The sequence below is a fragment of the Periplaneta americana genome, chromosome 12 (assembly GCF_040183065.1).
Source record: "Periplaneta americana isolate PAMFEO1 chromosome 12, P.americana_PAMFEO1_priV1, whole genome shotgun sequence".
NCBI lineage: Eukaryota > Metazoa > Arthropoda > Insecta > Blattodea > Blattidae > Periplaneta > Periplaneta americana.
This window is the reverse complement of record NC_091128.1, coordinates 73,641,708-73,655,011: the sequence shown is the minus strand read 5'-3', so window position 1 is coordinate 73,655,011 and position 13,304 is coordinate 73,641,708.

Below are 13,304 nucleotides of genomic sequence, written 5' to 3'. Positions count from 1 at the left end.
AGCTCAATACGTAGGGAATATGCATCCATAGATAGGTGCTAACCACTAGAACCGCTAGTATCGTCGCATCACAGACAATGCGAAATAGAACAGTTTATTGTTCCTAGTACCTTCAGCAACTCAAGCTTCGTGACCGTATATACCTACAGTACTAGATTGTGGTTATACTGCGCACATCAATAACTTCGTTGTTTACTTGTTAATATAGTAGTAGCATTGCCCTGTGAAGTGGTCAAAGAGAAAATACTGATGTTGGTTCCAAACAGTTCCGAGCACATTCTTTCTTGCGTCATTCTTGGAGTCCACCGCTGAGGAGTAATAGTTAGCATGCCTGATCGTGAAACGAGCGGCCTCAGGTTCAAAACCTGTGGGTCAAGTTATCTGGATAAGATTTTTTCCGGGTTTTTCCTCAATCTATTAAGAGCAAATGTAGATGGGTAACTTGCGGCGTTGGACCCTGGACTCATTTCGCTGGCACTACCACCTTCATATCTTTCAGACGCTAGATAACCATAGCAGTTGATAAAGCGTCGTAAAATAACCCACTAAAATGTAATTCTTGGAAATGAAAATGTTTGCAACCTTCTGTTGTCAATCTCACCCAGTAGTTGTCTGTGAATGTGACACGCTGCTACATGCTCTAGCAATGTTTGACTCAAACTTCACTGCAGGTATGTCTTAAGTCTGCTTAGTGCAGTAACGCTTTTTGCGTCACAGTTGGACGATGGGCATATCAGTAAATGCCAGAGAGATTTTCCACATTTCTGCATAGATACCTGTCTTCATTCGTCACTGACGTTAAAGCTTCTCTAGCATCATTTAAGCAAGAGCTCTTCTTCTGTTAGAACAACTGTGTTTCCACTTTTAATGATGATTTGTCTATTTCATGACAAGACGCAAACCATACAAAATTTCTCTTTTTATCAGGACATTTTCTGGAAGAACTTGCTTCCTTGTACGATGGTGATTGAGAGATAGATTTTGAAGTCCCATTCACAGCTATGTCTATCATTTCAAAGTATCCTTGTTGATAGTATTCTTCATATGATTGATATACGCCTTTGTCCCTGTGCGGGGAAAAAGACTCCTGGAGACACATTTTATTATAGTGTGTCGAAACGGAACATATCCGGAGAAAGTATCTACCACTCTCGATGCTAAGTCAGAATAGAAGTTCGCTTGCATGTCTTGACCTCATGGGGAATAGAGAATGCGAACGAAAGACTGGATTGTTCCTCTTGAAAGCGAAACAGATTAGAACTTCAGCTATTGAAGTTTATAATGTGAACTGACGAAGGGACAATGGTAAATACTGAATTATACACTTTTATGCCTGTTTGTATGTTAGGTTACAATATATTATATAATGTGTTCTATGTGTGCCATTTTTATTTTAATCTTTGTGTTCTTTTGGAGAGTGGTTGGATCTAATCATAGGTGAGGGGGGTGAAACTTACTACAAAGTAGGACTTGTTTTACACAGCACGTACGGTCAAAAACCCGTGGATTGGATTTAAGAGAAAATTCTGATAATACAGTATTGTAGGCCTACATCTGCATGTATAATATTGCTCAATATAACTGATATATGCATGTGACTCAGTTCTTTCATCAGATATTTTTGGTCGCTTCTTATGCTTTGCAAGTGTTAACAGTTCCAAACCAAGCTGTTTAAAGTTCTCATTACTAACTTTTAAAACACATTGCAACTTTTCATTACACCAACTCTATTTAAACCACTAACAATGGTTTCAACATGTGTAATAAGATCTGCCATAGTATTTTCTTATCTTGAAAAGACATGTTCAACAGTTCAAGAACATCAAACCTGTTTCGCCATCAACAAACCAAGATATGTCAATTCATTTTGAAACATCTTGAGCAGACCACACAGTAGTAAACTTTCGACAGTTTATTTAATATTTCAAAGACCAAATTATACGTTTTCAGAATTTGCTCCATATGTGACATTTTGTACATCCATCTTGTGGGACAGAGTGGTTTGATCATAGCAGTATTTTCAACTGAGCCCTGGATTGCTTCCTCATGGATGCAGGTGTATATAGATTTAACTTTTGCGTTGAAAATTAGGATTCTCAACTGATACCCCCATTCCACAGCATTTTATATTTGTATATTTTCTTAATGTACTTCATTTAGACAAATGTTTTAATGCTCTAGAGGAATTACAATTCTCCTTCATGACCAAGTTAAGTAGTAATAAGCACCACAACGCAAGTAACTAGTCAAAGGTTCTTTGTCAATAAATGACAGTCTGAACACCTTTATTGACCACGTTCATATTTCCAGCCCCATGATAAGCCTGTCCTACAAAAAATTCAAAGCTTTGTTCGAGAGTGTTCTTGGAGAGGAAAAAATAAAACAGCGTATATTACAAACTGAAATAGGTCAATTATAACATAAAAATGTATAAAATATTGTTAAGAGTCTATTTTTTTGTAAAATAAAATAAAAAAAAATAATATACACACACCTTTCAAACCCAAAATCATTCATTAATGTTAGATGAAGATAGTATTAATAAAGGAATTGTACAATGACGAATCGTAAAGTCTTTGCCCCTATTTATTTTCAGTCAAAATAATAAACATACAGAAAAATAAAAATACAAGCAGTGTTCTAAGTACCTTTGACTATTTTTCCACACAGTCACCATCGCGGTTCAGGCATTTTTCCCATCGCACCTCTAGTTTGGAGATACCCCTATTATAGAATTCGGCCGGTCAAGCTCGGAACCACCGCCGGACAGCGGTCTTCATGTCTGTGAGCCACCATCACGAAACAGCGAAAGGGGATTCTAGTGGACGATGTGGTTCTTGTCCATGACAACGCCAGGCCTCATGTGGCAAACAAGACCCCCGCCCAACTGCAGTCATACGAATGGGAGATTATGTAGCACCACCGTACAGTCCAGACCTCGCCCCAGTGATTACCAGGTGTTAGGTCCACTGAAGAAGTTGCTGGCAGGCCAGAGGTTCATTTCCGATGACGACGTGAAGACCGCTGTCCGGCGGTGGTTCCGTGCTCGACCGGCCGAATTCTATACAGCGGCATCATGGATAAATATATAATAGGATGCGAAACGTACTGAGTTTCCCGTAACACATACTAGAGTTGCTGTTGTAGAAATTGACCTTGCTGCCACCTGTTGGGGGAAGGGCGTTATTACATCTAGCAGCGCACCAAGTAGCGAAAAGAGTAATTACTCCATGCATCTAGCAGCGCACCTGGTGACGAAAATGTTAAACTGTGCAGAAAGTATTCCCTCCCACCCTCATCGATATTCAAAACTAACCCAATTTTAAATAAAACTTTACAGTTTTATTCCTCACAGCATCTTCTACTGAAAATTCTTACCGGAGCCAACAGGAAGATAAAAGAGACAATCTATTTTACACCACCCGATTAAAATATAACCAGACAGAGACAAAAAATAAAGCAAAAGGTTAGATAATTGGGATTATATTCTTTGGGTATTTATTGTACAGCGCAATGGAAAAGTCTGCAAGAACTACTTAGATAGTTCAATTTATTGTATTACTATTACTTTACAATACATTTAACAACACTATTTTTACAACGTCCATAAACATCACTGTTTCACATACACTGCTTACACACACACGTATCACTGTATGTTCACTTATCAGCAAGTTTCAGTCCGCCATCTCGTCTCCTCGACTCTCCCGTACAGCAATATCTCGAACGGATAAATAGAGAACTCTGGGTAATGTACCCAACACGTAGTTCTAATGTTCACCACCTACGACGTTGGGCGCTGATCATCTTATTTCAGCCCCCCACCGCCAGATGGTGCTGACCGCAGTTTCGCATCCTATTATATATTTATCCATGGCGGCATCTCCAAATTAATGGTGTGATGGGACCGAAGACATTCGTGAAGCAATCGACTCTAATAAAGTAACAATACTAACACTTCTTGACCTTAGCAAAGCTTTCAACTCTGTAAATTTCGACCTGCTCACCCATAAATTGAGAAATCTGCATTTGTCAGAGACTGCTGTGAGTTGGTTCGAATCCTACTTACGGGAAAGACAACAATGTATTGTATCCGGGAATCGAAGCTCTTCCTGGCTTAACATAACATCAGGTATACCACAGGGTTCGGTACTCGGACCATTGTTGTTCACAATATATGTCAGTGATATTACGTCTCATGTAAGGTATTGTAACTATCACTTGTATGCTGACGACCTTCAATGCTACATCTCTTCCCGCTTAGATCGAATAAATGACGCTATAGATAAATTGAACGAAGACATTGACTCGATTGTGACATGGACAAAGAAATTCCATCTTAATATCAATCCTGGAAAGACACAAGCAATCATATTAGGACACAAACGGCAAACCGACGCTGTAAAGCACCTCGACATTTCCCCCGTTAAAGTAAGTACAGTGCATATCCCTTTCAGTTCTTCGGTAAAAAATCTTGGCATTCACATGGATAATAATCTCAACTGGGACATGCAAATCACAGAAACCTGCAGAAAAGTATATTCTATTATTCATGTGCTAAAAAGGATAAATGTTCATCTTCCCTCTTGCTTAAAAAAGTCCCTTGTGCAGACCCTTGTATTTCCCTATTTTGACTATGCTGACATTTTACTGACTGACCTTTCCAGCGACAACAAAATGAAACTTCAACGTGCTCATAATTTGTGTGTACGTTTTGTAAGCAATGTTCGTAAATATGATCATATTACCCCATCCCTGGAAGCAGTAGGTTGGCTTAAACTAGATAAGAAAAGAAATTTACATTCACTTCTCTTTCTCTTCGAAATCTTGAACTCTTCTATTCCTTCGTACCTCTCGTCTCGCTTCACTTACCTTTCTTCCCACCACAATCTGAACACACGCTCTCGCCATGAAACAATACTAACAATACCATCCCATCGCACCTCTTCATACTCATCCTCTTTCACAATAGCCCTGCCAAGACTCTGGAACTCGCTACCTGCTAGCATCAGGGACTGTCGAAATAAAATTCAATTCAAACGCAAACTTACTAGGCACTTGGTCAGTAATTGAGACTCGTTCAGACATTGTTTCTTGTAAATAGTTCTTTTAATCTACCACAAAATATCTCAATATCCGGTAATTTCATCACTATAGAATTTTGTTATTGTAGGTTTAATTTGTAATTTAGTAAATACAAAAATATTCTTTGTTCTTAACTTCTATGATAAAATGTCTAGCTTTCATTAATCAGGTATTCTTGTCGTACTTTAATTTTTATTGTAATTGTAATTGTAAATTTAATATTAATTGTAATCTTATTGTTCATGTTATAGTTGTAATCCCCTGGTAGAGGGGCAGAGAAGGCCTGACGGCCTTATCTCTACCAGGTTAAATAAATAAATCTAATCTAATCTAATCTAATGCCTGAACCGCGCTAGTGACTATGTGGAAAAATAGTCAAAGGCACTTAGAACACAGTCTGTATTTTGATTTTCCTCTATGTTTATTATTATTGTGGCTGAAAAAATAGGGGAAAAACTTTTCGATACGCCCTCGTATAATCTTGAGCCGAAATTAGAACTATTCCTCAGACCTGATTAGGTTTTACACTTAGGTTCAATTAGTATTAGAGAAATAACTGAAATAATTTTGTAGAGCAAGCATCACAATTTGGCGAGTAGCCTAGTTAGTTTTGTTTGCTTTGTAATTTTTTTTAGGTCAAAAAAATTTGAAATCTTTATAGGCTACATAAGATTTGTTGGATAACCTAAACAAATTTTAATTATTCTGTTATTAAGTTCATTCAAGGAAAACAGAGCTTGATTTTGTTATACGTTCCCAGCCTATTATTCATACTGAATATCCGGCTGGACTAAAGCTAAATAAACAGGTCATATTATATTACATGTCAGATAGGATCGTATCTGATAACATTTATCAATAATTCTCTTAATTTAGAGGTAAGATAATCTGTATGTTTTTTCAACGTAAGTTTTATAATGCCTAAATACTTCATCTGTTTTCAAGTAAGAATTTCAAGAAGAATCATTACTCGATTACATTACTAAGAAAATTATTAATAAATAATATTGATTCCGCTGAAATACTCTGATTCCATTTTATTTCCCTTCACTTAGATCTAGAAGAAATTTGTTAATTAATATTTCAAGGCCGAGGTATGTAAATATATTTCATATGAAATTACCATTAATTAAATTGTTAAGAAACTTCGATTCATTAAGTAAGGAAATTTATTTACTTTCTGGTAGAGAAAAGTAATTCAGGAATCAAATTTAAAAAAAGTATTATGTAATTCATGTCATAGCACATTCGGTTTTATTTTTTCCTAGAATAACTAAATTTCTTTCTTGTTGCGGTCTCTCACAATTATTGGATTTATTAGATTTATGTTTTTTTTGTCAATACTGATTCATTATAAAGCACATCTCTCTTTTACGCTTTCATATTCTTTTATTTATGTTGTTAATGAATGAATGAATGAATGAATAAATGAATGAATAAATGAATTTCATTTATTTATACATAACAGATACAAACATATGTAAAGTGGTGTTCAAAGATATCTGACCTACCATTTTTCTGATCGCGTAAGCGAACTTCTAACCACGGGATAAGTCAGAACCAAAGACATAAAAAATTGACAAACTTTGAAATAGTTCCACAAGTTTTCAATAAATAACATTATTTTTTTACTAGATTATTTTACGACACTATATCAACATCTTAGGTTATTTAGCATCTAAATGAGATGAAGGTGATAATGCCGGTGAAATGAATCCGGGGTCCAGCACCGATAGTTATCCAACATGTGCTCATATCGGGTTGAGGGAAAACCCCGGAAAAACCTCTACCAGGTAACTTGCCCCGACCGGGATTCGAACCCGCGCCACCTGGTTTCGCGGTCAGACACGCTAGCCGTTACTCCACAGGTGTGGACATGACACTATTATTGGGATGGGTAAAAAAAATGTTGGAAAATGATGATGCAAACTAAATAAAAATTATTCTCATAAGTGACAGTAACAAGGGTTTCCAGCTAAACTTCGTGCTTTTTACAATTATTACAGGAGGAGTAAAATTGTGAATTCTGTAATGCGGGTATAGGCCTATTTATGTACTATTGGCGATACTGACTGTTATCTTCGCCATCTATTCATAGAAGTCATAAATAAAGACGCCACACTTACACGAACAAATTATCGTTCGTTATCGATTAGTAGGGGCCAGATCTTTGAACGCTAGTGTATATACAGAGTGAAAGTGACATAAACTTGTAGATTGAAAGAGACGATAAGGTACACGTAAATGAATAGAAAACCTATAGGCCTATTACGTAATGTGATTAAATGCACGGTTAATTAGAAAATTAAGTTTGATGTTTCAGCAGTCCGGCAATATCGTCACTGAAACACTCTACTCGTATACAGATGTAAGAGGTCAACGAACTCGGCGAGTCTCCCTACAGAAGCTGCCAAGCTGCCAAGACGTTGCCACGCGTTCACTTCATGCAATGGTTTGAATTTAGGGTTTTTAAAATTAAATTTACACGAAAACCGTGTACGCTATGGGTAAATTATTATTTATTAGATTTCCTATCGATATGGCACAAAAATCACGTTCTACTCGGAATAGTTACCGAATAAGAGATTGTTAAACATTTGGGGGAGGGGGGAAACATTCTTTTTCCGAAAAAAAATCTATGAACTTTGCACCAATATGATACGAGTATTATACGGCTCTTTTTTTGTTACATACAACATGAGCTATTCGCTCTCGAAATCTGCAAGACAATTTCACTTCCACCCTGTATTGTGATTCTTCGCACGACTCTGTACAACTATTCGTACTATAACTATGCACAATTTAAAAGTTTCAAAAGAAAAAAAACAATTCAATCCAATTTCTTTCCAAACTTTCAATAAATAATCCAAATAATAAATATGACTATAAGATATAAAAAACAGTTCCTGATAATTATCTAAATGTAGGATCTCGTAGCATCAGGTTATTTTGTTCTATTCATCGTACGATGAAAGCGTTAAATGTTAATGATACGGAGTAACGCTAATAAAATTATGTCCGTTGTTGTTAGGAATGTAATCAATGGATGACAATTAAAAACGAAATCACCATATATTATAGAACCTACAGAATAATTTGAAACCATTCAGGTAGATTGTTCTGGTACAGGTTGTCATGGCATTTTTCCAACAATTTCCTTCCTCAATAGTCAGAAACAAGCTAATTACTTGAAATAAATTACAATGTTGCTATAATAAAGCGTCTGAAAGTAGATTTCTTTGTCTGCAGAAAGTGAAGGGTCTGCTCAAGTTTTCAAGAGCCCTTGATGCGGAAGAAACAAAGACTTACCAGCTCACCGCAGATGACAGAAGTTCCGGTTTGTGGCGGATGTTACGGGCAGAAATTGACCGGTTACGGAAAACGGAGAGGGCCGGAGCAAAATCATATTAACCGACGTTCCGATTTAGATTAAGAGATAAATTGACTGGAGTGAGAAAGCGAAATAAAGGGAGGCGGAGGAAGAGGAGGCAGGAATTGAAAATTAAAAGGGAAATTCAAGGTTATGTAATTACGTCTTCGAAATTTCCCCACTGCCCACAAATCACATTGTAATATAAGACTGCGAGATGCTGACACTGCGCGCTGTAAACTGGTGCCTACGGGGTCACGCTGAAAGTTTCTGCTGATTGATGAAGGATGGATAGAACAGAGAAAAATTCTCTCCGGCACCGGGACCCGAACTCGAGTTTTCAGCTCTACATGCTGACGTTTTATCCACTAAGCCACACCGGATTCCAGTCTCGATGCCGGATCGAATCCCCTCAGTTTAAGGGGAGAGGATGGTATTTTTTTAACTTTTTTCCTATTTGGTGTAAAATATTAATTTTTTGTATGTAGAGAGCTCATAGCTGTGGCAACTCAACCAAATAAAAATATAAAAAAAAAAATATTTGGGGGCCCAAATTTGAAAATAATATACCCAATGCAGGATTGTACTAAAACCGATATATCTAAACCGTTTTTAAAGATAGATTCAAACAGTTTTGTGCAATGTATTTGAAAACGCATGTTCTACAAACTGTCTGTAACAGAATTTTGATATTAGTCCCTACGTTTGTAAAATAAACAATTAAATTTAATAACAATTTTCTGATTTCCTTTCTTGCAAACAAACGGACGTATTTTTAAAATGAAATCAATTAACAAAATTCTGTTACAGAAGAAAGTTTCCTAATAGTCTAAAGAATGTGTGTTCTTAAATTTCATGCATGTATCTTTAATAGTTCAGAAATTATATCCATTTTTGTCTGGCAACATGGCAAAAAAATGAAGTTACTGGAAACCGATAAAAGCGGGCGTGTGATTTAAAAATCCATAGCGCAGGAAGTTTAAAAATGACGTCTCAACATCCGATGAGGGCACAAATACCCACAAAATGTTATGCAATGCATTCCACACATATCAAAGGGTATTTTAAAGAAAAATAATTGAAAATTGAATTTACCGGAAACAACAATAAAAGTGGGCGAGTGATTTCAAAATCCATAACGCAGGAAGTTTAAAAATGACGACTCAACATCCGGTAAGGGCACAAATACTCACAAAATGTTATGCTATATATTCCACACATATCGCAGAGTATTTTAAAGATTTTTTTTTTAAATTTACTCATTTTTCACCAAAAGTACCATCCTCGCCCCTTAAGTTCTACCTCTCAGTTTTCCCTCTGGTGGCTTACCCTCATGTACTGTGTCACAGAATATGACAGTGACACAATATCCAACGCACTCATTACGAGCGTCTAAGCGGCCGGCATCCTATGGGATGAGCGTCGTCTTAAATCACTACGTGATTACTTACGCATTACGTGTATTATGATGTACCGAAGTACATATGATATTTCCGTGAAGGAATTCTGCGTTTACATATGATGAAGGATGGATAGAACGGAGAAAAATTTTCTCCGGCACCGGGATCCGAACCCGGGTTTAGAGCTCTACGTGCTGATGCTTTATCCATTAAACCACACCGGAATCCAGTTCTGATGCTAATTGATATGTATAGCAGTAAGCTAGATTGTTTTCTCTTCGATAAGAAATGCAATTCAGTTTTTAAGACAACTGCTGTTTACAAATCTGTAGTGCTCGGGAAAAGTGGCACAAGTCAAAAATGTTAATTTTACAGGAGAAGGGGGGAAAAAAACTGTCTTCACACTGGTTTATGTCGATTTGATTTTCTTCTTCATGAATTATTGTAATGGGAGAAATACTTAAGTCTCTTTTCCCAAGCGAGCAGATGTTCTGTAAGTTGTCAATAAATTAATAAAAAATGTCTGTTGAAACTGACTTATGCCGCTTTTCCCAAGCACTGCAGAAGTAAAAATGTATATATTTCCTAGTTTATCTAGCTGCTAGATATTTTCGAAGTCAATCAAATTAATGGATTTAACTCGACAAGACTTTTGGACTATGATTTTCTTTTAATTTTAAGTCGTCATTCATGCTAAAAGAATGCATCCCACGACTTCAAAATGCTTTTGGAGAAGACATATTATGAATCCTATAGATTCAAAATCCCCTATATCCACTTTCATAAATTGAAGAATTTTGACAGTAATTGGTTCCAAATAGAGAGAATTTTCAACCTAACAGTGACTTTTAACGAACCCTTTTCTTTAAATTTAGTTACTTTTCGAATTAAAACTATATAAATAATTAGAATTCATTCTTAGCAAGTAATATGTGGGCATAACTAAATTATGAACAAAATGGTCTTTAGGGGGTTTTGAATCTAGAGGATTCATATCATCAGCAGGTATAGTGTGATTGGCAGTGAAAATAAAATGACTCTCTGTTTGTTAAAATAGAGGAAGTTAAATTTTTTTGACAATTTATTGTTTAATGAAATATGTTCTCTTGCCGTAGACGCATCGATTTGTTTAGAAGTTAAAGTGTTCATTGCAAAATGTCCGTTATATTGTTATCCCATTATGGTTCGTAGACTATATGAAATAAATATCCACAATAAAAATATGCACTAGGACTTTAATATCCAGCAATTATATGCCATAAATACATAAATGTCCAGAAAATATACAAAATTACATTTTATTAAAATTTGTCAGTTTTGTGGTTCTTCAACAAATTGATTCCCTGTGCATTTTCAGATGGTAAGATAATGGCTCTTAGATAAATATTGTTGTTTTCTTTGTACTGACCTATTTCTTCAATACGCTTCTGATTTGTTGCGTAAACCCTATTGACTGGCGCCGGCGCCCTGATGTTTTGATAACCAGCCATCATTTGAATGACTAAATTTTTATTGTCATGATGTTCTGATTTAATATTACCAAAAAATCGCCAAACATCAAATACTAACCTTGTGTACTGAAACAATATGCTGAAATTTGGAATGGAATCCTTCTACGGAATTATTGGTTCTCTGGAATCCTTGCAGTGTACTTTGATATTGGTTGCATACTGGTAGTGGAAATCGGGGAGGTACAGACCTCCGGCTATCCTATGTTCATCTTCTACTTACGTAGGTATACTCCATAGAGAATTCAAACAGGTCTTCATGTACACTTCATTTAACATATCAAATGTGTTCTGAATGTCATCTGTATTTACGGATATTTCAGTTGTGGACATTTATTGTGGACTTTTCTTTACGTGGGCTTTTTGAAATGTACATTAAACCCATTTTAACCTAGCGTTACCATATGGTAACGCAGTGCAGAAAGCAATATAACTTGCTTCATACTCGTCCTTAATTAATAAAACTGGAATTTTTCTTTGTGAATCCAAGCTACACGATTGGTTCTTTCTTATTACATTATGAAATCACAAATTTATTATACCAGTTGGGCAAGAGCAGCTGCGCGATTTAGACGTTGCTTTCTCAGCAGCAATTTTGGAGAGCAACAAGAAATAAGATTATTTATTTTTTACTTTGATGAACTTGATTGTAATGTTTGTTATGGTATTTTACTTATTGTTGATTGAGTATTCGTGTACATCAAGCACAAGTTTACAATCCGTAACATTGTTGTGGATATAATACATTGTTTCTTACGTTACCATATGGTAACGCTAGGCTAATATGTTGTCACTCATTCTTTGTGCTCTCTTGGTACTAACAGTAAGATGGAGGAGTTGCGAGAATGTACAAGTAACAAAATGAATGTTACAAACAGGTGCGTGAAAGTGCATGAGATACTTCTGGAATTAGAAAACGAAAAATTAGAGCATTCTACATACAGCCACCAAAGCCCAATTTTGTATCTGACGAGAACTCTGCAGATGTAGAGGGTGGCATGTTCGACAACCTATGTGGAAGGAAACTGAGTACTGAAGCTGGGGTTATTTTTGTTAACCTGAAAGCATCGATTTACATTAAAAGGACTTTGCGTTTAACCCATAGAGATCCATTGTCATCATAGGCGGACAGAGCACCGCTTCCTTGGTAGGTGGGGGGGGGGCAAAGCAAAACCATAGAATCCCCATATAACGGAGTTATGGGGGACATCATTTACCTTCTTCCCCCGTTATAAAACGTGGTACAGTATATCGAAGTATCGTTTAATGAAGGTATTTTCGGGGGCTTGTTTCTCACAATATTACATCCATATCCTTGATGTTTCGGACCGAGTTGTATCGGGCTTGAATTTTAGGTCTATTACAAATTATAATAGGGCATAACCTAATACAATCTCCCTCTTTTTTCTCTCTCGTACAAAACACATGCATACATCAAATATACGAAATTTACCTCCCTGAAGATATCTCAAGCTAAAAATAATTTTTAAGACTGGAAAGTAACTTTCAAATTTCATAGAATTACCAGAAAACAGTTTTTTTGTCTCACTTGTAAAATTTATATTTTTGAACTTCTGTTCTTTTAACAAATTAGCGAGAGCAACGGTTAGCATGTCTGACCGTGAAACGGGCGGACTCGGCTTCGAATGCTGGTCGGGGCAAGTTATTTGGTTGAGATTTTTTTCCGGTGTTTTTTCCTCAACCCATTAAGAACAAATGCTGGTCAATTTTCGGCTCTAGTCTCTAGACTCATTTCGCTGGCATTATCACCTTCATCTCATTCAGACGCTAGACGACCATAGCAGTTGATAACGTGTCGTAGAATGAACTACTAAAAAAAAAACAAATAGCGATAATGTGAACATACATCAGAGACGGTTTACGCTAGGGTCGATCTGGTACAGAGAGCAGAGACAGAAATATTGACTCTGTGTGTCAAAT